Below are 25,315 nucleotides of genomic sequence, written 5' to 3' on the forward strand. Positions count from 1 at the left end.
AGACTGATCAGATAAGAACGTGGGTGGGGGGTGGGGGGGGGGCAACTGGTGACTGAGGCTGGATTTGTCACCTTTCTCCCTCTTCCGGCTCTCAAGATGTCCGCCAACTCTGGGTCCAGGGGAGTATTCGGTTACAGATCTAGGCAGATCCCTCCGTTTCATTCCATTCGCTTCCATATTCAGAAAACATTTCTTTTTTTTGCAACAGTAATGAATATACCCCCAAGTGCATTAGACCATTCCTCTGTCTCATTCCTCTGTCTCATTCCTCTGACCAGAACTTGACCACGAGAGAGATCATCCAACAGGACTTCCCTTTCATTACAGTTGAAGGCACTGCTCAACGTGTATTCACTGTGTGTTTGTGTAACACATGACATGTAGGATTATCTTGTCCACAGTACTGTTATAAATATATTTGTTTCCCCCCGTAGGGAAATTTAGATACGTGACATGCTAGACACTTTCAACTCAAGACTTCACTCCATTTTCCAATACTTTGATTTTTGTATTCTTCCCTTTAAAAGACATGTCCATTGCTTCATAAAGAGACAAGGTTGAGAATTCAATGATTTTTTTTTTAAAGAAAATTGTTTTGTTTTTTTAAATGAAAAGGTTTTGAGCTCAATACACAAAGTGAGAACATTTTTAGTACACATTCAGAACGCAACACCAACCTGAAAAGGACTTCTCTTAAATCTGACAAAATACATTTTTACTCATATACTTTAATATTTCTAGATTAGTACGAGCTGTCGTTATGAGTTTGCCCAACACTAAGTTAATGACTAGCTGTAAAAAAAAAAAAAAAAACTTGAATACATGATAGATTGTACAGGCTGTGTAAAAATAGTTTGGTTAACAATTATTGTGCTATAGTGGTTCTGGTTTAATCGTGAGACTAAGAACTAGTGTTTTTGAAACATCTGTTACCTACAGTGTTGCAGTTGGGACCAAATCTCTTCTGGGCATTACTGGGGTGTATTCATTGGTGCACACCGTAGCTAAATGTTTTGCAACAAAAGGAGTTACTATTGGACAAATTCGGGTAGGTCCCTCCCCTTGGCATCCTAGTGAATACACGCCTGTTGAATGAGCCAATGAAATGTGAGGAAGGAAACATTGTAAAACACAAAATGGAATCCATGACAAGAGAACTCCATTGTAGTGTCAAATAGTAGACAAGGTCTTAAACCTTAAAAAAAAAAAAAAAAAAAGAAATCACATTGTGAATCATTCAATGCTAGAAAGGGTTCTGACTTGTTTTGTACATGACAGTACCAAACTAAAGTCTGTAGAAACACGTGTTGTAGAAATGTTCTACATCTCTCTCTCTACCAAAATAATTAGTCTGGCTTTTTTTTTTATTAGATTTTTTTAACCTTTTTAACCGAAACATAAAACGAGAAGAAAAAAGAAAAAAAAGCAAACCATAGGGCCATTTTGGGGCCATTTTGTCATCTTCAGCATAGAAAGATGGTCGTTTCAAGTTTCATACTTGAGGGGGGAGTAGTAGATTGTTCTAAAAAGTCTTGGGCTTTTGAAACTAGTACCCACGCTAGATTAAGTTAAGACAGAAATATTCAACATTGGCAAAATACACACACACATAAAAAAAACAAAAAAAATCACATTAAGGTTTTGTGCAACATTCATGGACAACAACTAAAGGCTGTGTTTTACAGTAGTCTATTGAGTCTCCATTGAGTGCACTTTGAAAATCGGTTGCCTTTTGAGACTGCACCCAAAACCATTTCTGAGTTTGTCACAGCTTAAGTGGGCTGGGAATTGAACCAGGAAGGTCACTCCGTTTTAGGATTCCTTGCCATGGCACATCGTCATGACGACATGTGCTCTGAGACACGTGAGCAGCAGTGTGATTGGATGGTAGCGGTATCTCAGTCGTGATAGGTCCAGCCCTCGTCAGCCCCACCCTGGTGCAAGCAACCGTGTCACCCCAGTGGTCCATGAGTGTTCTAGAATCTACACCATGTTGGTCAGTTCTGTGGAGTCCGTTTCTGAGTCTACTTCATTTTCCCTGTGAGAACAGAACAGAGACCAGGTGTTAGACATGGTACATACAAGCAGTCCATAAAATATCTGAACAGTTCACAACAAAATGTCCTTTGAGTAGCCTGGGTACGAGGCATGTCAAGGAGCGGAATTCGGCATCGTTTCCAGATCACACATCTATACAATCCTTTCAGAAATGCTTGGGGTACGAGGCCCCCCGAGTTCCCAAGCCAGACACGCCAGTCTTACCGTTGCTCCTGAAGAAGCTTCCTGTTGCACTGCCTCCTCTCTTCGTCGATTGGATAAGAGCGGAATAAGACCAGGCCAATCAGAATGAGTCCTATGGGCGCCGCGGAGACCAGAACCTTCAGGGTTATATCCACGTTCTCAGGCTGGGTGCAACCTCGAGTCATATACCCTGCAAAACTACACACACACACACACACACACACACACACACACACACACACACACACACAACACACACACACACACACACACACACATTAGATGGTTGATAGTACAAGGAATAATGTAACCTCATGACTGCTCAACACACTAACAAGGCCAGGTTAATGTGCCATACACACACTACTAATTTAGACGTGAGAGCCAGAGGAATCATATGGAGTGGACGAGAGAGCCAGAGGAATCATATGGAGTGGGCGAGAGAGCCAGAGGAATCATATGGAGTGGGCGAGGAGAGCCAGAGGAATCATATGGAGTGGGCGAGAGAGCCAGAGGAATCATATGGAGTGGGCGAGAATCATATGAGCCAGAGGAATCATATGGAGTGGGCGAGAGAGCCAGAGGAATCATATGGAGTGGGCGAGAGAGCCAGAGGAATCATATGGAGACTGTAGGGTTTGGCTTATACTCACAACAACATTTACCTATGTACAGTACAACAGGGGCCAGTGTGTGCGTGCGTGCGTGCGTGCGTGTGTGCGCGTGCGTGGACGAGAGAGCCAGCGTGTGTGTGCGTGTGCGTGGTAAACTTACTCAAGCTGAGAGTGGAGAGAGCCAGAGGGAGATTCCAGAGGCAAAATTTGGTGAAGAAGACATAGAAGGAATAAAGATGGCTTCGTGACCCCGAGAATCTGGGTTCTGGACCTGGAAGTCATCTACCACGTCTGGCAGCATGGACCTGGAGACAGAGACAGAGAGTCAGTGGACATCCTCTACATCTGGCAGCATGGAGACAGAGACAGAGGAATCAGTAACATCCTCCACGTCTGGCAGCATGGACCTGGAGACAGAGAGTCAGTAACATCCTCTACATCTGGCAGCATGATGGACATGGACCTGGAGCATGGACCTAGAGAGCAGTAACATCCACCACATCTGGCAGCATGGACCTAGAGACAGAGTCAGTAACATCCTCCACATCTGGCAGCATGGACCTGGAGACAGAGACAGAGTCAGTAACATCATCTACATCTGGCCAGAGGAATCATGGACCTAGAGAGAGCCAGTGACATCCACCAACAGCCAAACACTAGACACACATAAGAGTAGGGGTTAGAAAAGGAATAACCGGAGAGAGAGAGAGGCTGTTAACCAGAGAGGAGGAATCATATGGAGGCTGTTAACCAGAGAGGAGGAGGCTGTTAACCAGAGAGGAGAGAGAGCTGTTAACCAGAGAGAGAGAGCCAGAGGCTATTAACCAGAGAGGGGAGAGGAGGCTGTTAACCAGAGAGGAGAGGAGGCTGTTGGAACCAGAGGAATCATATGGAGAGGAGGCTGTTAACCAGGAGAGGAGAGGAGGAATCTGTTAACCAGAGGAATCAGATGGAGGAGAGGAGGCTGTTAACCAGAGAGGAGAGGAGGGCTGTTAACCAGAGAGGAGAGGAGGCTGTTAACCAGAGAGGAGAGAGGGAGGCTGTTAACCAGAGAGGAGAGGAGGCTGTTAACCAGAGAGGAGAGCTGTTAACCAGAGAGGAGAGGAGGCTGTTAACCAGAGAGGAGAGGAGGCTGTTAACCAGAGAGGAGGAGGAGAGGCTGTTAACCAGAGAGGAGAGAGAGGCTGTTAACCAGAGAGGAGAGGGAGGCTGTTAACCAGAGAGGAGAGGAGGCTGTTAACCAGAGAGGGACCTGAGACAGAGAGGCTGTTAACCAGAGAGGAGAGGAGGATGTTAACCGGAGAGGAGAGAGGATGTTAACCGGAGAGGAGAGGCTGTTAACCAGAGATGGAGAGAGGATGTTAACCGGAGAGGAGAGGAAAGGAGGAGAGGAAGAGGAAAGGAGGAGAGGAAGAGAGAGGAAAGGAGGAGAGGAAGAGGAAAGGAGGAGAGGAAGAGAGGTAAGGGAGGAGAGGAAAGGAAGATCCTCCAAAGGAAGAGAGGAAAGGAAGAGAGGAAAGGAAGAGAGGAAAGGAAGAGAGGAAAGGAAGAGAGGAAAGGAGCAGAGGAAAGGAGGAAGAGGAGAGGAAGAGGAGAGAGAGGAAAGGAGGAGGAGAGGAAGAGGAGGAGGAGAGGAAGAGGAGGAACATCCACGACAGCCAGAGGGTCAGTAACAAGGAAAGAGAGGAAAAACTCCAACTCACCACGGCAACAGGAAGGCAGCAGCGACTCCGACACCGGCAGACGAGCGACACCATGTAGGTGATGATGAGATTACTCTTCACACACACCACCAGGATCATGAAGGGGATCACAGACTGCAGACAGGACAGAAACCCCCGTATTAGAAACACCACCTTCATCATTATAAACTCAGAGACCCCCTGGTCCAATAAAAAGCCTTCGTTGATTAAAGTCAGGAAGTTTATCAGACAATTTCCTCACACAACCTCCTTTATGATACAATAGGCAATCAATCGGTCATTCCAAATTCCAAATCCACTGACTAGCCTCACTGGGATTAGGCCTAGTCCTCATCTCAATAGCATTAGGTCTGTTCTTTTGGTTATTCCCTTGGTTCTCCATCTCTAGATCTAATTGATTAAGTTTCTCCAAACTCGGGTCCTGGGGCCCCCCAACTGGGTGGTAGGTGTTGTTTTTCTGTGCCTGAGACAGAGCACAACACAGCTGATTCAAAAATCAACGCTTCCACGAGAAGTTGGCTATTTGAAAATCAGCTGTGCAACAAGGCTAGAGCAGAAACCAGGGAGGGAGTCCCCAGGACCGAGATGGGTAAACCCTGGACTATGGCATGGTTCATGTGCGATCATTCTGCGTAGTCTTACCGAGGTGCCGATGTACACGGCGTTCTTCTTGCCAAACTTGGTGAGGAACCACTGCCAGAAAGGTATGGTGAGCATCGCAGCGAGCTGGAGACAAGAGAGGTGTGTGGTTTTCAGTCAAAACGCATCACATAGAAATAGTTGTGTCCATCGTTGTCCTTTTTCCTGCTTTGACCGAGACAGAGACGGGTTCCAGCCCATGTCTCCTTTTGCCAACGTGTAAAGAGAAACACAACCCTATTCCTCCCATGTAGGGCACTACTTTTGACCAGGAACATAGTGGAGCAAAAAAGTATTTAGTCAGCCACCAATTGTGCAATTTCTCCCATTTAAAAGATGAGGCCTGTAATTTTCATCATAGGTACACGGCAACTATATAAAAATCAGGAATGTTTTATTTAATTTATTTATTGTACCTTTAACTAGGCTACCTGCCCCCCCTAACCACTAGGCTACCTGCCCCCTCTAACCACTGGGCTGTTAACCTGCCCCCCCCTAACCACTAGGCTACCTGCCTCCCCCTCTAACCACTAGGCTACCTGCCTCCCCCTCTAACCACTAGGCTACCTGCCTCCCCCTCTAACCACTAGGCTACCTGCCTCCCCCTCTAACCACTAGGCTAAGGATGCCTCCCCCTCTTAACCACTAGGCTAACTGCCTCCCCCTCTAACCACTAGGCTAACTGCCTCCCCCTCTAACCACTAGGCTACCTGCCTCCCCCAGCCTCTAACCACTAGGCTATTTTGCTAGAGAGAGGAAAGGAGGAGAGGAGAGGAAAGGAGGAGGGGAGGATCCCCCGCCTCTAACCACTAGGCTACTTGCCTCCCCCGCCTCTAACCACTAGGCTACTTGCCTCCCCCCGCCTCTAACCACTAGGCTACTTGCCTCCCCCGCCTCTTAACCACTAGGCTACTTGCCTCCCCCGCCTCTAACCACTAGGCTACTTGCCTCCCCCGCCTCTAACCACTAGGCTACTTGCCTCCCCCCGCCTCTAACCACTAGGTGATTGCCTCCCCCGCCTCTAACCACTAGGCTACCTGCCTCCCCCACTCATAACCACTCAGGCTACCTGCCTCCCCCTCTAACCACTAGGCTACCTGCCTCCCCCTCTAACCACTAGGCTACCTGCCTCCCCCTCTAACCACTAGGCTACCTGCCTCCCCCCTCTAACCACTAGGCTGTTCTTGCCTCCCCCCTCTAACCACTAGGCTGCCTGCCTCCCCCCTGGGTAACCACTAGACTACCTGCCTCCCCCCTCTAAAAATCACTGGCTACCTGCCTCCCCCCTCTAACCACTAGGCTACCTGCCTCCCCCGCCTCTAACCACTGAAAGCTACTTGCCTCCCCCGCCTCTAACCACTAGGCTACTTGCCTCCCCCGCCTCTAACCACTAGGCTAGCCCAGCCTCCCCCGCCTCTAACCACTAGGCTACCTGCCTCCCCCATTTAAAAAGATGAGGCTACCTGGTCCCCCTCTGTTTTAACCACTAGGCTACCTTGCCTCCCCCCCTCTAACCACTAGGCTACCTGCCTCCCCCCTCTAACCACTAGGCTACCTGCCTCCCCCTCTAACCACTAGACTACCTGCCCCCCTCTAACCACTAGACTACGCTGGGGGCCATTTGAGGGCACTGACCAGAGACAAGGTATTTTTGTCTGGTCTTCTCATGAACCAACTTCCTCTACATTGGGGACAAGGTCTTTTTGTCTGGTCTCCTCATGAACCAACTTCCTCTACATTGGGGACAAGGTCTTTTTTGTTGGTTTAACCCCCTCTACATTGGGGACAAGGTCTTTTGTCTGTCCGTGTTCCCTACTTGGGGACAAGGTCCAGACCAACTTCTCTACATTGGGGACAAGGTCTTTTTGGCAACCCTATTGGAGTTACACTATTACCAAACAGTGTAGCAATGAAGACAAGGTCTTTGTCTGCTCCTGACCAGAAGACAAGCCAACCCACCTGTGTTCCCTCTACCCAGACCAATGGCACCCAGAGTTAGACGTGCTGAAAGGCCAGAGAAGACGTGCTGAAAGGCCAGAGACCTGGACGTGCTGAAAGGCCAGAGAGACGTGCTGAAAGGCCAGAGAGACGTGCTGAAAGGCCAGAGAGACGTGCTGAAAGGCCAGAGAGACGTGCTGAAAGGCCAGAGAGACGTGCTGAAAGGCTGCAGTGCTGAATAACATTGAGCTTAAGAATGAAGAAAACAGGTTAAGAACCCTCAATGGTCTTCGAAGGGGTGAATTTAGAATAAAGCTGCTCTAAAGTCAGTTTATTGTGTCTCTAATGGTAAAGGATTAGGGGAGGGTAAACTGATCCTAGACCTGTGCCCATTAGGCACCTCTACTGTAAAAGTAAGGATTAGAGGGGGGTAAACTGATCCTAGACCTATGCCTAATGGTAAAGGTAAGTATTCGGGGGAGGGTAAACTGATCCTAGCGCTGTGCCTAATGGTAAAGGTAAGTATTAGGGGGAGGGTAAACTGATCCTAGACCTGTGCCTAATGGTAAAGGTAAGTATTAGGGGGAGGGTAAACTGATCCTAGACCTGTGCCTAATGGTAAAGGTAAGTATTAGGGGGAGGGTAAACTGATCCTAGCGCTGTGCCTAATGATAAAGGTAAGTATTAGGGGAGGGTAAACTGATCCTAGACCTGTGCCTAATGGTAAAGGTAAGTATTAGGGGAGGGTAAACTGATCCTAGACCTGTGCCTAATGGTAAAGGTAAGTATTAGGGGGAGGGTAAACTGATCCTAGCGCTGTGCCTACGCTCCACCTCAGGAGTTAACTCAATAAAACCATAATTGAAGGACCTTTTAGGAGTTAAGACTTTACATAAAGGAAAAGGACAGTAAGACAGGTCCACTTCCCCCTGCTATTTATTGAATTTGAGAATTGGCACTCAGAGTCGCGCCCCCATAGTTCACAGGCCTACTGTGCTGCAGTCAGGTCATGTGTCAGGCTGACTGCCACACGTACCAACTGCATTCCTGTTAGGATAAAGATGTCATTAAGTCCTTTTAATCACATGACAGAAGAGGGATAAATAAGGATGTCGGGGGGGACAGAGAGCGACTTTCATAGCAGTGTTAAACGTCTGTGGGAACAGGCGGGTATTCAGACCAGTGAAAGTGAACACAGTAATAGCAGCTACGAGTCATTAGCCCTCACTGACTGGCTACCAGAGAGACAGAGAGACAGACAGAGAGAGATTTTGTATAGACAACCTCCTGAGAGGGAGACGGAGAGGAGAGAGAGCGAGAGAGAGATTTTGTATAGACAACCTCCTGAGAGAGAGACACAGAGACAGAGACAGAGAGACAGCTTTTGTATAGAAACCTCCTGAGAGAGAGACACAGAGACAGAGACAGAGAGACAGCTGTTTTGTATAGACAACCTCCTGAGAGGAGACAGACACAGAGACAGAGAGCGAGAGCGAGATTTTGTATAGACAACCTCCTGAGAGAGAGACACAGAGACAGAGAGAGAGAGAGATTTTGTATAGACAACCTCCTGAGAGAGAGACACAGAGACAGAGACAGAGACAGACAGCTGTTTTGTATAGAAACCTCCTCTCTCCAGTGGTCCAGTCAAGGTTACAGTAACAATAGAGACAGGTCAGTGAATGATGTGGGAAAAGAGTCTCAATCTGTCTGTATCAAAACATAAAGGGCATTGCCACGGTGTGTCCTCACCATGATGACCAGTAGAATGTTCTGGAAGTCGTTCCTAAAGCCCAGAGTGTAGCAGCAGAACAGAGCAAAGTTCCCTTCCAGGAGCTGCAGAGACGAGAGAGAGAGACAGCTGTTTTGTAGAAAGAAAGAAACACAGAACGCTCAGTTAGACTGGCCCCTGCCACACACACACAGAGGAGCCAAGCGCTCGCTGGCTGGACACTCAACTTTAACATGACAGGCAAGCTTAGCCCAGAGACCACATAAATAAACCTCCTGACAGACTACACACTCTAAAAGGAGCAGAACGGTGGCAGACAGCCTAACATGAGGCCACGCTGAAGGGTAGACTTACGGTTGGGTTTTGAAGCTTAGCTTTACGGTTGGGTTAAGTTTTATTGTAGGTGATGAGGTGGCTATGGGTCAGAACTGGCATACTATAAAACCCCACATGACACACTACAAAACGTGATGCGTGTCATCACTCACCATTAAGGACATGGGTATAGCAGTGAACATTAGGTGTCAGCGGTGCAGCTAGAGAGCTGTGTGGATATGGAACTTTATGATTGGGTTTGTATGTCTACGTACACCTACTACACACACCTTACACACCCCCTACATGACAACACCCCCAGAGACCCCATAAATAAACAGACACCCACCCCCCGAGCAGATGACACCCCATGAGGCCACGCTGAAGCGTAGCCTAGTGGTTAGAGCGTTGGACTAGTTTTAACCAGAGGTGGCTATGGGTCAGAGTTCAAACCCCGAGCTGACATGGTACAAATCTGTCATTCTGCCCCTGAACAGGCAGTTAACCCACTGTTCCTAGGCCTGTTAACCCACTGTTCCTAGACCAGTTAACCCACTGTTCCTAGACCAGTTAACCCACTGTTCCTAGACCAGTTAACCCACTGTTCCTAGACCAGTTAACCCACTGTTCCTAGACCAGTTAACCCACTGTTCCTAGACCAGTTAACACACTGTTCCTAGACCAGTTAACACACTGTTCTAGACCAGTTAACAAACTGTTTCTGCCCCTGAACATCAGTTAACCCACTGTTCCTTGACCAGTTAACACACTGTTCCTAGGCCAGTTAACACACTGTTCCTAGGCCAGTTAACCCACTGTTCCTAGGCCAGTTAACACACTGTTCCTAGGCCAGTTAACCCACTGTTCCTAGACCAGTTAACCCACTGTTCCTAGGCCAGTTAACCCACTGTTCCTAGATCAGTTAACCCACTGTTGCTCGGCCGTCATTGAAAATAAGAATGTGTTCTTAACTGACTTGCCTGGTTAAATAAAGGTAAAATAAAAAAATACATCACTGATCTGTAAATAAAGGGGAGGGGGTGTTGTCGTCGTCTGGGGTGGGGGTGTCATCGCGTAGGGGGGCGTCGTCACGTAGGGGGTGTCGGCCACACGGGGGGGCCGCACGTAGGGGGCGGGGGTGTTGTCGTGTGTGGGGGGGTGTTGTCGTGTGGGGGTGTAAGGTGTGTTGTGGTAGGTATACGTAGACATACAAATGCAGAGAGCAAAAGTGTGTGTGCCTGGGTCGTGTAGTCACCATGAAGGCCAGTGAGGTGAAGAGGAAGCCCATCACCAGCCTGACGTAAGGTCCATGACCCATCACCAGCCCAATACCCTGCCAGAACGACATGAGCTCTGACCGAGGGCGAGACGACTCTATAGAGAGAGAGAGACAGAGACTATGGTTATAATATAAACATTTACCTCATCATTTTGTCAAATGTGTTTCAACTTTAAGTCTGGGTTTATCATTTATGTATTCTTTATTTAACCAAGTCAGTCAATGACAGCCTGGGAACAGTGGGTTAACCGGCCTGGGAACAGTGGGTTAACCGGCCTGGGAACAGTGGGTTAACCGGCCTGGGAACAGTGGGTTAACCGGCCTGGGAACAGTGGGTTAACCGGCCTGGGAACAGTGGGTTAACCGGCCTGGGAACAGTGTGTTAACTGGCCTGGGAACAGTGTGTTAACTGGCCTGGGAACAGTGTGTTAACTGGCCTGGGAACAGTGTGTTAACTGGCCTGGGAACAGTGTGTTAACTGGCCTGGGAACAGTGTGTTAACTGGCCTGGGAACAGTGGGTTAACTGGCCTGGGAACAGTGGGTTAACTGGCCTGGGAACAGTGGGTTAACTGGCCTGGGAACAGTTTGTTAACTGCCTGTTCAGGGGCAGAACGGCAGATTTCTACCTTGTCAGCTAAGGGATTCAATCCAGCAACCTTTCGGGTTACTGGCCCAATGCTCCCCGCCTACCACCCCTCCTCTAGCCACCAGCCTCCTCCTCTCCACCCCCGCCTCCAGCCACCAGGCCGCCTCCAGGCCACCCCCGCCTCCAGGCCTCCTCTCGCCTCCAGGCCACCCCCCTCCTCCTCTAGCCACCCCCGCCTCCTCTAGCCACCCCCGCCTCCTCTAGCCACCAGGCCACCCCAGCCTCCTCTCTACCTCCTCTAGCCACCCCACCCCAGCCTCCAGGCCACCACCCCAGCCTCCTCTAGCCACCAGGCCACCCCAGCCTCCTCCTCTCACATTTACATTTACATTTAAGTCATTTAGCAGGCCACCCCAGCTCTTATCCGCCACCCCAGCCTCAGGCCACCCCAGCCTCCTCTCACATTTACATTTACATTTAAGTCATTTAGCAGACGCTCTTATCCGCCACCAGGCCACCCCAGCCTCCTCTCGCCACCAGGGCCACCCCAGCCTCCTCTCGCCACCAGGCCACCCCAGCCTCCTCTCGCCACCAGGCCACCCCAGCCTCCTCTCGCCACCAGGCCACCCCAGCCTCCTCTCGCCACCAGGCCACCCCAGCCTCCTCTCGCCACCAGGCCACCCCAGCCTCCTCTCGCCACCAGCCACTCCAGGCCACCCCAGCCTCCTCTCGCCACCAGGCCACCCCAGCCTCCTCTCGCCACCAGGCCACCCCAGCCTCCTCTCGCCACCAGGCCACCCCAGCCTCCTCTCGCCACCAGGCCACCCCAGCCTCCTCTCGCCACCAGGCCACCCCAGCCTCCTCTCGCCACCAGGCCACCCCAGCCTCCTCTCGCCACCAGGCCACCCCAGCCTCCTCTCGCCACCAGGCCACCCCAGCCTCCTCTAGCCACCAGGCCACCTGCTGCACCTTAGAGTACGTTTGCTAGTAAACCCTCAGATCAGTTGTTAGAGCATCAAGCCACCAGGGCCTATAGTGAAAATGAGACAGCAACGGCGTACTGCAGAGCTCAATTAAAAATAAAATAAAAATCCACATTATCCAATAGGTACATTGAAATGAATGACCCAAAGTGAACCCATAATAGCTGAAATATCAACAGGGATGTGTTGAGGGATGGTAGATTTAAAAAAAAAAAAAAAAAAAATTTTACCTTTCTTCTCCTTGACTCCGAAGAACAGCACCACGGCACAGAGCACGTAGATGGAACAGATGGCGCCGGAAGCTATCATGTAGGCTGTTTTCTGAGATCGAGGAGAGAGACAACAGGTCAGTAGACCTACGACAGTACAACTGGTGCAACGAACATATAGCAGAACATACACTGGCTTTATCGTATAGTGTAAAACCATCTGGATTTGTGAGCTCAAGTCATCTTCATGAAGATACAAGTATTTATACGAGATGGGAGGCTACGGTCTGTCGGTGTACCGTCTGGTCCAGGGTGATACCGGGAGAGAAGACCGTGGTGTTAACTTCCTGTCCCAGCAGCAGGGAGGAGTTCAGGCCCTCTGTTGTTACATTGTCGCCGGGGGCTACAGGGATACAGGGGGGGTTGGCCATGCCCACAATCTGACCCTGGACGGCTGTGCCAATCACAGTACCCAGAACCTCCACCGTCATTCCTGATTGGGACGAGAGGAGCATACAGATGACACAAACCAACCAATGATCAGCTTTCAATTTTGTCTAAAAAAATTAAAAAAATATGTAACTCAGTTGGGAAAACACCAGGATAGTGGGCTTCATTCCCGGAAAATAAATAATAATAATAAAATAATATTCTGAACGGCATATATTAAATGTTTATAATACTGTTGTATTATTGATTAAATATCCAAATGCACAGACTAAGTTACCAGTGGAAAACACCACTATCGATGATTCAATGCAGTACTGGTTGATGTCGATATGAGCAAGGCGTATCGTAACAGTTTATCCTAGCTGTTAACACACACACCTGTAGGGACAACTCTCGGACTCAACTTAACATACTGAATAGCCTGCCGATGGGGTTTGTCATCGTAGTCACACTGGTTAGACAGGCTTAGGCTCCCAGAGGATTCACACCCAGTGGGCAACCAAGTTGTCTGGCCTTCACAGAGCCTTGACAATGAATGAACACAGCTGCAGTGTTATTCAATGAACCTGATGATATAAATGCTGCCGATAATGGGGAACAAAATGTCCACATATCGGTGCCCATCACTAATTGGTCATGTATACTAAGTCGTGTCTAGGTCGTGAGTGAGGCAAGTGTCCATGAGGGGACTTACTGTAAGCAGTGGCAGAGTCCCTCTCCTTCTGATCTTCACTGATGAACATGGTGAGAGCCAGACAGAGTAGGGCAGACATGGAAACACTGGAGACAGACAGAGCGAGAGACAGACAGAGCGAGAGACAGACAGAGCGAGAGACAGACAGACAGAGCGAGAGACAGACAGAGCGAGAGACAGACAGAGCGAGAGACAGACAGAGCGAGAGACAGACAGAGCAGACAGAGACAGACAGAGACAGACAGAGAGACAGACAGAGCGAGAGACAGACATTAACATGTATCCTAATTATTATATATTTTTTTTACTGATGATTGTATTGTTCTATACATCTGGTCCAGCTCTTGTAGGCCGTCTGGTGTGTGTCTGTGTGTGTGTGTGAGAATGTCCCCAACCGCTGCTCTACCAGTATGGCGTTGTAGCCAGTAGACTACAGTACTCACTGTCTGAAGGGTCTGGAAGAGGCAGTAGAAGACCAGGTACCAGATGACCTTCCCATTCTCAATCACAGGAACATACCAGATGAGGAAGTAACTGACCACAGCTAGAGGAGTGGAGAACAGGACCCTACAGGGATGGAGAGACAGAGGTCAAGTCACATCGAGTCTCACATCGTCACAGAGCAGTAACCAGTGTGTGACGAGGACAGCCATTATCTAAGAAGGTTGCTGGATAGAATCCCTGAGCTGACAAGGTAAAAATCTGTCCTTCTGCCCCCAGAACAAGGCAGTTAACACTGTTCCTAGGCAGTCATTGTAAAATAACTATTTGTTCTTAACCGACTTGCCTCGTTAAAATAAAAAGTAAAATTTTAATCAATTTTTAAAAAACGAGGGGAAGGCATTCCTACAGGTCCTTAGAAACGATCAGCTGTCACTCAACTCCGTTCTGCCAGAGATACATTTCCTCACTGTGAACATCATGCATCATGAAAGGGCTGTGTGAGAAGTGCGTCAGACATAAAATTAGGAGATGTTCCTATATTCTCCATGGACACACCGTTCTACATTCTCCCTCACTTTCTGTCTCATGTCCACTCAGATACTCCCCTCCCCTCTCTCTCGTGCTCTAGACAGATCCTCAGCCTCTTCCCCTCATGTCCACACCCACTCAGATACTCCCCTACACCCTCCCCCCTCTCTCGTGCTCTAGGCAGATCCTCAGACTCTTCCCCTCATGTCCACACCCACTCAGATACTCCCCTACACCCTCCCCTGTCTCTCATGCTCTAGACAGATCCTCAGACACTCCACACCCCCTTTCCCTTGGCACTCCAGACCACAGTGATGTCATCCCTGAGTAATGCGTCACTCAGCGAGAACGGAGGAATGTCTGTGTGTAACTTCCTGTCCCAGTTATGGACATCCTGTGGCCTGATCGACACGCTCCAACAGAACAAGAGAGAGGGGCGTGGAGTGTGTGTGTATACATCTGTCCATGTGGATCAGCATGAAGGGTAGTTAGGAGTTAGGTTTCCCCGAGCAGGAAACGCTCGCATCATATCCGGTCATTGATTGGCTGAAGGGGATATGGTGGTGGAAGCCACGATCTCAAAAATCGCACGGACAGGAAATCACATATGGGAACACAATACACCCATCATGTACAACCTCCCCAGTGTTGATGAAAAACAGTCCGGCACCATAACACCATAACACATTCCTTCAGAAGTAGATTTGTTCAGCTACTTCAGGTTCAGCCTGTTGGAGATGCCCAAAATGGGTTTCCTCGTCTTGTCTTCTTAAAAATCAGCACTAATTCATTTTTTATTTTTTAAAAACTGGTCAGGTGAAAAAACACACACAAAAAAAAAAAAGTTGATGTTAATTTTTAGTACGTTGATTAATGCATTGTTGGGGGTGAGTTGTTGTCTCCTAAAAGCATTGGGCAGGAGACAGCTGCCTCTCCTAATGGGACCTAGTGGTCGTTAACTACAACAGGTCCAACAGACGGTACAGTGAAATGCTTACTTAAAAAGCCCTTAACCAACAATAGCTAGGCTATATACAGGGTATTATGGTACAGAGTCAATGTGGAGGCTATATACAGGGGTACAGGTACAGAGTCAATGTGTAGGCTATATACAGGGGGTACAGGTACAGAGTCAATGTGGAGGCTATATACAGGGGGTACCAGTACAGAGTCAATGTGGAGGCTATATACAGAGGGTACAGGTACAGAGTCAATGTGGAGACTATTTACAGGGGTACCAGTACAGAGTCAATGTGAAGGCTATATACAGAGGGTACAGGTACAGAGTCAATGTGGAGGCTATATACAGGGTGTACCGGTACAGAGTCAATGTGGAGGCTATATACAGGGTGTACCGGTACAGAGTCAATGTGGAGGCTATATACAGGGGGTACCAGTACAGAGTCAATGTGGAGGCTATATACAGAGGGTACAGGTACAGAGTTAATGTGGAGGCTATATACAGAGGGTACCGGTACAGAGTCAATGTGGAGGCTATATACAGGGTATTATGGTACAGAGTCAATGTGGAGGCTATATACAGGGGTACAGGTACAGAGTCAATGTGGAGGCTATATACAGGGTGTTACGGTACAGAGTCAATGTGGAGGCTATATACAGGGTGTTACGGTCCAGAGTCAATGTGGAGGCTATATACAGGGGGTACCGGTACAGAGTCAATGTGGAGGCTATATACAGGGTGTTACGGTACAGAGTCAATGTGGAGGCTATATACAGGGTATTGCGGTACAGAGTCAATGTGGAGGCTATATACAGGGGGTACCGGTACAGAGTCAATGTGGAGGCTATATACAGAGGGTACTGGTACAGAGTCAATGTGGAGGCTATATACAGAGGGTACTGGTACAGAGTCAATGTGGAGGCTATATACAGAGGGTACCGGTACAGAGTCAATGTGGAGGCTATATACAGAGGGTACCGGTACAGAGTCAATGTGTCGGCTATATACAGGGTATTACGGTACAGAGTCAGTGTGGAGGCTATATACAGGGGGTACCGGTACAGAGTCAATGTGGAGGCTATATACAGAGGGTACTGGTACAGAGTCAATGTGGAGGCTATATACAGAGGGTACTGGTACAGAGTCAATGTGGAGGCTATATACAGGGGGTACCGGTACAGAGTCAATGTGTCGGCTATATACAGGGTATTACGGTACAGAGTCAATGTGGAGGCTATATACAGGGGGTACCGGTACAGAGTCAATGTGGAGGCTATATACAGGGTATTATGGTACAGAGTCAATGTGGAGGCTATATACAGGGGGTACAGGTACAGAGTCAATGTGGAGGCTATATACAGGGGGTACAGGTACAGAGTCAATGTGGAGGCTATATACAGGGTGTACCGGTACAGAGTCAATGTGGAGGCTATATACAGGGGGTACAGGTACAGAGTCAATGTGGAGGCTATATACAGAGGGTACAGGTACAGAGTCAATGTGGAGGCTATATATGGAGTCAATGTGGAGGCTATATACAGGGTGTACCGGTACAGAGTCAATGTGGAGGCTATATACAGGGTGTACCGGTACAGAGTCAATGTGAGGCTATATACAGGGGGTACCAGTACAGAGTCAATGTGGAGGCTATATACAGAGGGTACAGGTACAGAGTTAATGTGGAGGCTATATACAGAGGGTACCCACAGAGTCAATGTGGAGGCTATATACAGGGTATTACTGTACAGAGTCAATGTGGAGGCTATAAGATCTCTGGGTGTACCGGAAGAGTCAATGTGGAGGCTATATACAGGGTATTACGGTACAGAGTCAGTGTGGAGGCTATATACAGGGGGTACCAGTACAGAGTCAGTGTGGAGGCTATATACAGGGGGTACCGGTACAGAGTCAATGTGGAGGCTATATACAGGGTATTACGGTACAGAGTCAGTGTGGAGGCTATATACAGGGGGCACCGATACAGAGTCAGTATTTCAGATCAGTACCTGGGAATGGATAAAATACCCAAGAGAGGAAGGTACTTTAGACAACAGACACCCATAATGGGTACAGGACTGGTGAAGAGAGAGTGAGTGAGAGTACACCCCACCAACACACGCGTGTTATGTGATTAGTGGTTAGGGGCGGGCGGGGCGGGGAAAATGATACATGAGAGGGAATGTGTGTCAGGGTGGTGTTGTCTCTGGGACACAGAGCAGATGATTTACATTTAGGGAGACACGTGACCACAACCCACCAGGAATGTACTCGGGAGCTTTAGCCTTTCTCTGCTCTCCCACATCCAAGCAGCACTGGTTGATCTCTGGGGAAGCCAACCCAGGAAAGAATGTGTTGTGATTATTGCATTGTTTGCTCTCTGTAACCTGTTAGTTCATCTGCCTTGACACTGTGATATATAGGGACTGTGATATATAGACACTGTGATATATAGGGACTAAAAGGATTGAGACAATAAGGAGACACTGTGATATATAGGGACTAAAAGGATTGAGACAATAAGGAGACACTGTGATATATAGGGACTAAAAGGATTGAGACAATAAGGAGACACTGTGATATATAGGGACTAAAAGGATTGAGACAATAAGGAGACACTGTGATATATAGGGACTAAAAGGATTGAGACAATAAGAAGACACTGTGATATATAGGGACTAAAAGGATTGAGACAATAAGGAGACACTGTGATATATAGGGACTAAAAGGATTGAGACAATAAGGAGACACTGTGATATATAGGGACTAAAAGGATTGAGACAATGAGAAGACACTGTGATATATAGGGACTAAAAGGATTGAGACAATAAGGAGACACTGTGATATATAGACACTGTGATATATAGAGGCCCAAAGGACGAGACAATGAGAAGACACTGTGATATATAGACACTGATTTATAGACACTGTGATTTATAGACACTGTGATATATAGACACTGTGATATATAGGGGCCTAAAGGACGAGACAATGAGAAGACACTGATATATAGACACTGTGATTTATAGACACTGTGATATATAGACACTGTGATATATAGGGGCCTAAAGGCTGAGACAATAAGACACTGATATATAGGGACTAAAAGGCTGAGACAATAAGACACTGTGATATATATAGGACAAGACAATAAGAAGACACCGTGGCAGAATAAATTCAACCACACCTTAGTTTTATTACAAACCTGTAGAGTGAACATTTGTCCTGTGAAGTCTACAAAATATATTGTAACTAACAGTTATACGACCAAGCACGTTAAAATGTTTTCCACATTTGAGTTTTTTTTTTACTATTAAAAACGACTCATTTAGAACCACAAGTCATTCCATCTCCACTGTTCCAACATCTGAAATCATCTAGAAAGAAACCAACAACTATTTCAGTCCAATCAACGTAAACTAAATAGGATGTGGCTGTCGATGGTACCGATTTGTGTGTGTGTGTGTGTGTGTGTGTGTGTGTGTGTAAAACATGTTGACTCCCCCTACTTGTTGAGAAACGCCAAAGCTATCCTCTTTAAAATGTTAACCTAAACAGTTATACAGTACACACTTTCAGTTGTCTTAGGCTACCTGGCTAAAATGCACGCTCGCTAACCTCACTTCCATTCAGGGACAACGTTAACTAGTTAACATTTATCCTACGTCATGTAGTTACAAATTGGCTTGAGACTTTGTTTGGTGGGCCTGGACCATTCACAGCAGAGCTCATTCAGTTTGACTCAACACTGATTGGCTATTTTTTTTTTTTTTATCACGGGAGGCCAAATGCTCACTGGCTTCCCTTGCATTCAATGTCATGAGTGGCAACAATGCCTGTCACTCCTTTTGACCAGGCAGCATCAGATATATGATACACATACTGAGACAGAGGGCCAGAGACACATTTCAGCCTCTTGCGTATTGACATTTATGAAAAAAATAGAAAGAGCAATTTGTTTGGGCCATGAGACCATCTGCCAGTTCTGAACTGCTGTTAATTAACAGACTTCACTTTCACACAACGGTGTTCTTTGATGAAAGCTTCCCATACCCTAACCCATACCCTAACCCATACCCTAACCCATACCCATACCCTAACCCATACCCTAACCCATACCCTAACCCATACCCTAACCCATACCCTGTGTCTTCCAAATTAGAGAAACGCCGATCTGGAGGTGGACATTTAAAAAACAAGGCTGGATGCTATGCCAACCAGACTACCATAGCCTACCCATCTCACAGTAGAACTGAGCCTATAAACCAGACTACCATAGCCTACCCATCTCACAGTAGAACTGAGCCTATAAACCAGACTACCATAGCCTACCCATCTTCACAGTGGAACTAAGCCTATAAACCAGACTACCATAGCCTACCCATCTTCACAGTAGAACTGAGCCTATAAACCAGACTACCATAGCCTACCCATCTCACAGTAGAACTGAGCCTATAAACCAGACTACCATAGCCTACCCATCTCACAGTAGAACTGAGCCTATAAACCAGACTACCATAGCCTACCCATCTCACAGTAGAACTGAGCCTATAAACCAGACTACCATAGCCTACCCATCTCACAGTAGAACTGAGCCTATAAACCAGACTACCATAGCCTACCCATCTCACAGTAGAACTGAGCCTATAAACCAGACTGCCATAGCCTACCCATCTCACAGTAGAACTGAGCCTATAAACCAGACTGCCATAGCCTACCCATCTTCACAGTAGAACTGAGCCTATAAACCAGACTACCATAGCCTACCCATCTTCACAGTAGAACTGAGCCTATAAACCAGACTACCATAGCCTACCCATCTCACAGTAGAACTGAGCCTATAAACCAGACTACCATAGCCTACCCATCTCACAGTAGAACTGAGCCTATAAACCAGACTACCATAGCCTACCCATCTTCACAGTAGAACTGAGCCTATAAACCAGACTACCATAGCCTACCCATCTCACAGTAGAACTGAGCCTATAAACCAGACTACCATAGCCTACCCATCTCACAGTAGAACTGAGCCTATAAACCAGACTACCATAGCCTACCCATCTCACAGTAGAACTGAGCCTATAAACCAGACTACCATAGCCTACCCATCTTCACAGTAGAACTGAGCCTATAAACCAGACTACCATAGCCTACCCATCTCACAGTAGAACTGAGCCTATAAACCAGACTACCATAGCCTACCCATCTCACAGTAGAACTGAGCCTATAAACCAGACTACCATAGCCTACCCATCTTCACAGTGGAACTAAGCCTATAAACCAGACTACCATAGCCTACCCATCTTCACAGTAGAACTGAGCCTATAAACCAGACTACCATAGCCTACCCATCTCACAGTAGAACTGAGCCTATAAACCAGACTACCATAGCCTACCCATCTTCACAGTAGAACTGAGCCTATAAACCAGACTACCATAGCCTACCCATCTTCACAGTAGAACTGAGCCTATAAACCAGACTACCATAGCCTACCCATCTCCACAGTGGAACTAAGCCTATAAACCAGACTACCATAGCCTACCCATCTCACAGTAGAACTGAGCCTATAAACCAGACTACCATAGCCTACCCATCTTCACAGTGGAACTGAGCCTATAAACCAGACTACCATAGCCTACCCATCTTCACAGTGGAACTAAGCCTATAAACCAGACTACCATAGCCTACCCATCTTCACAGTGAACTGAGCCTATAAACCAGACTACCATAGCCTACCCATCTTCACAGTAGAACTGAGCCTATAAACCAGACTACCATAGCCTACCCATCTTCACAGTAGAACTGAGCCTATAAACCAGACTACCATAGCCTACCCATCTTCACAGTAGAACTAAGCCTATAAACCAGACTACCATAGCCTACCCATCTTCACAGTAGAACTGAGCCTATAAACCAGAAGCATATGACAGACACCCAGGAGTCAAATGACTTCCTCCCCTCTGCTAAAATAGCCCCCAGTGACTGGGGGTCAGAGTTAAACTTATTTAAAGTCAAGTAACTATTAGCAGATTGCTTCGCAAACACTTGTAGCGACGTGCTAAAATCGTGATTAAAAAAAGGGAAGGGGTTAAACTCATTCTGAACGAAGCAGAGATGGAGATGATATGAACACACAAGGACTTTTATGACCTGTAATTATGAGCAGATGATTGGTTACATTCAGGCAGTGGTGTGACCAACCCACCAGTAATGTACATAAACGCCCCGTCAGGAGCCTGGTTCAGCCAATCTCTGCGCCACATCAAAGCAGCAGTGGTGCGTGGGTAATATCACCGGGGAAGCCAAGAAAAAGACATTTCACAACCGGTGTGATGTGATAATTGTGACGTTTGTTCTGAAACCTGTTCGTTCATATGCCTCGACACTGATATATAGGACTAACAGGCTGAGACAATGAGAAGACACTGATATATAGGACTAACAGGCTGAGACAATGAGAAGACACTGATATATAGGACTAACAGGCTGAGACAATGAGAAGACACTGATATATAGGACTAACAGGCTGAGACAATGAGAAGACACTGATATATACGACTAAAAGGCTGAGACAATGAGAAGACACTGATATATAGGACTAAAAGGCTGAGACAATGAGAAGACACTGTGATATATAGGACTAAAAGGATGAGACAATGAGAAGACACTGATATATACGACTAACAGGCTGAGACAATGAGAAGACACTGATATATAGGACTAAAAGGATGAGACAATGAGAAGACACTGATATATAGGACTAAAAGGCTGAGACAATGAGAAGACACTGATATATAGGACTAACAGGCTGAGACAATGAGAAGACACTGATATATAGGACTAACAGGCTGAGACAATGAGAAGACACTGATATATAGGACTAACAGGCTGAGACAATGAGAAGACACTGTGATATATAGGACTAACAGGCTGAGACAATGAGAAGACACTGATATATAGGACTAACAGGCTGAGACAATGAGAAGACACTGTGATATATAGGACTAAAAGGATGAGACAATGAGAAGACACTGATATATAGGACTAAAAGGATGAGACAATGAGAAGACACTGATATATAGGACTAACAGGCTGAGACAATGAGAAGACACTGATATATAGGACTAACAGGCTGAGACAATGAGAAGACACTGATATATAGGACTAACAGGCTGAGACAATGAGAAGACACTGATATATAGGACTAACAGGCTGAGACAATGAGAAGACACTGTGATATATAGGACTAACAGGCTGAGACAATGAGAAGACACTGATATAGGACTAACAGGCTGAGACAATGAGAAGACACTGTGATATATAGGACTAACAGGCTGAGACAATGAGAAGACACTGATATATAGGACTAAAAGGCTGAGACAATGAGAAGACACTGTGATATATAGGACTAAAAGGATGAGACAATGAGAAGACACTGATATATAGGACTAACAGGCTGAGACAATGAGAAGACACTGTGATATATAGGACTAAAAGGCTGAGACAATGAGAAGACACTGTGATATATAGGACTAAAAGGATGAGACAATGAGAAGACACTGATATATAGGACTAACAGGCTGAGACAATGAGAAGACACTGTGATATATAGGACTAACAGGCTGAGACAATGAGAAGACACTGATATATAGGACTAAAAGGCTGAGACAATGAGAAGACACTGTGATATATAGGACTAAAAGGATGAGACAATGAGAAGACACTGATATATAGGACTAAAAGGATGAGACAATGAGAAGACACTGTGATATATAGGACTAAAAGGCTGAGACAATGAGAAGACACTGATATATAGGACTAAAAGGCTGAGACAATGAGAAGACACTGTGATATATAGGACTAAAAGGATGAGACAATGAGAAGACACTGATATATAGGACTAAAAGGATGAGACAATGAGAAGACACTGTGATATATAGGACTAAAAGGATGAGACAATGAGAAGACACTGATATATAGGACTAAAAGGCTGAGACAATGAGAAGAAACTGATATATAGGACTAAAAGGCTGAGACAATGAGAAGACACTGATATATAGGACTAAAAGGCTGAGACAATGAGAAGACACTGATATATAGGACTAAAAGGCTGAGACAATGAGAAGACACTGATATATAGGACTAAAAGGCTGAGACAATGAGAAGACACTGTGATATATAGGACTAAAAGGATGAGACAATGAGAAGACACTGATATATAGGACTAAAAGGATGAGACAATGAGAAGACACTGTGATATATAGGACTAAAAGGATGAGACAATGAGAAGACACTGATATATAGGACTAAAAGGCTGAGACAATGAGAAGAAACTGATATATAGGACTAAAAGGCTGAGACAATGAGAAGACACTGATATATAGGACTAAAAGGCTGAGACAATGAGAAGACACTGTGATATATAGGACTAAAAGGATGAGACAATGAGAAGACACTGATATATAGGACTAAAAGGCTGAGACAATGAGAAGACACTGATATATACGACTAACAGGCTGAGACAATGATATATACGACTAAAAGGCTGAGACAATGAGAAGACACTGATATATAGGACTAAAAGGCTGAGACAATGAGAAGACACTGATATATAGGACTAACAGGCTGAGACAATGAGAAGACACTGATATATACGACTAACAGGCTGAGACAATGAGAAGACACTGTGATATATAGGACTAACAGGCTGAGACAATGAGAAGACACTGTGATATATAGGACTAACAGGCTGAGACAATGAGAAGACACTGATATATACGACTAAAAGGCTGAGACAATGAGAAGACACTGATATATACGACTAACAGGCTGAGACAATGAGAAGACACTGATATATACGACTAACAGGCTGAGACAATGAGAAGACACTGATATATAGGACTAACAGGCTGAGACAATGAGAAGACACTGATATATAGGACTAACAGGCTGAGACAATGAGAAGACACTGATATATACGACTAAAAGGCTGAGACAATGAGAAGACACTGATATATAGGACTAACAGGCTGAGACAATGAGAAGACACTGATATATAGGACTAAAAGGATGAGACAATGAGAAGACACTGATATATAGGACTAACAGGCTGAGACAATGAGAAGACACTGATATATAGGACTAACAGGCTGAGACAATGAGAAGACACTGATATATAGGACTAAAAGGCTGAGACAATGAGAAGACACTGATATATAGGACTAACAGGCTGAGACAATGAGAAGACTCTGATATATAGGACTAACAGGCTGAGACAATGAGAAGACACTGATATATACGACTAACAGGCTGAGACAATGAGAAGACACTGATATATACGACTAACAGGCTGAGACAATGAGAAGACACTGATATATAGGACTAACAGGCTGAGACAATGAGAAGACACTGTGATATATAGGACTAACAGGCTGAGACAATGAGAAGACACTGATATATAGGACTAACAGGATGAGACAATGAGAAGACACTGTGATATATAGGACTAACAGGATGAGACAATGAGAAGACACTGATATATAGGACTAAAAGGATGAGACAATGAGAAGACACTGATATATAGGACTAAAAGGATGAGACAATGGGAAGACACTGATATATACGACTAACAGGCTGAGACAATGAGAAGACACTGATATATACGACTAACAGGCTGAGACAATGAGAAGACACTGATATATAGGACTAACAGGCTGAGACAATGAGAAGACACTGATATATAGGACTAACAGGCTGAGACAATGAGAAGACACTGTGATATATAGGACTAAAAGGCTGAGACAATGAGAAGACACTGATATATATAGGACTAAAAGGCTGAGACAATGAGAAGACACTGATATATACGACTAACAGGCTGAGACAATGAGAAGACACTGATATATACGACTAACAGGCTGAGACAATGAGAAGACACTGATATATAGGACTAACAGGCTGAGACAATGAGAAGACACTGTGATATATAGGACTAAAAGGC

General features: G+C 46.2%; 1 pseudogene; it reads right to left on the reverse strand.

Annotated features, from left to right (window-relative positions):
• Positions 1-430: 430 nt before the first annotated feature.
• Positions 431-25,315, reverse strand: part of LOC118379976 (sodium-dependent lysophosphatidylcholine symporter 1-B-like) — a 49,669-nt pseudogene continuing 24,784 nt past the window's right edge.

Source organism: Oncorhynchus keta, chromosome 19 (assembly GCF_023373465.1).
Source record: "Oncorhynchus keta strain PuntledgeMale-10-30-2019 chromosome 19, Oket_V2, whole genome shotgun sequence".
NCBI lineage: Eukaryota > Metazoa > Chordata > Actinopteri > Salmoniformes > Salmonidae > Oncorhynchus > Oncorhynchus keta.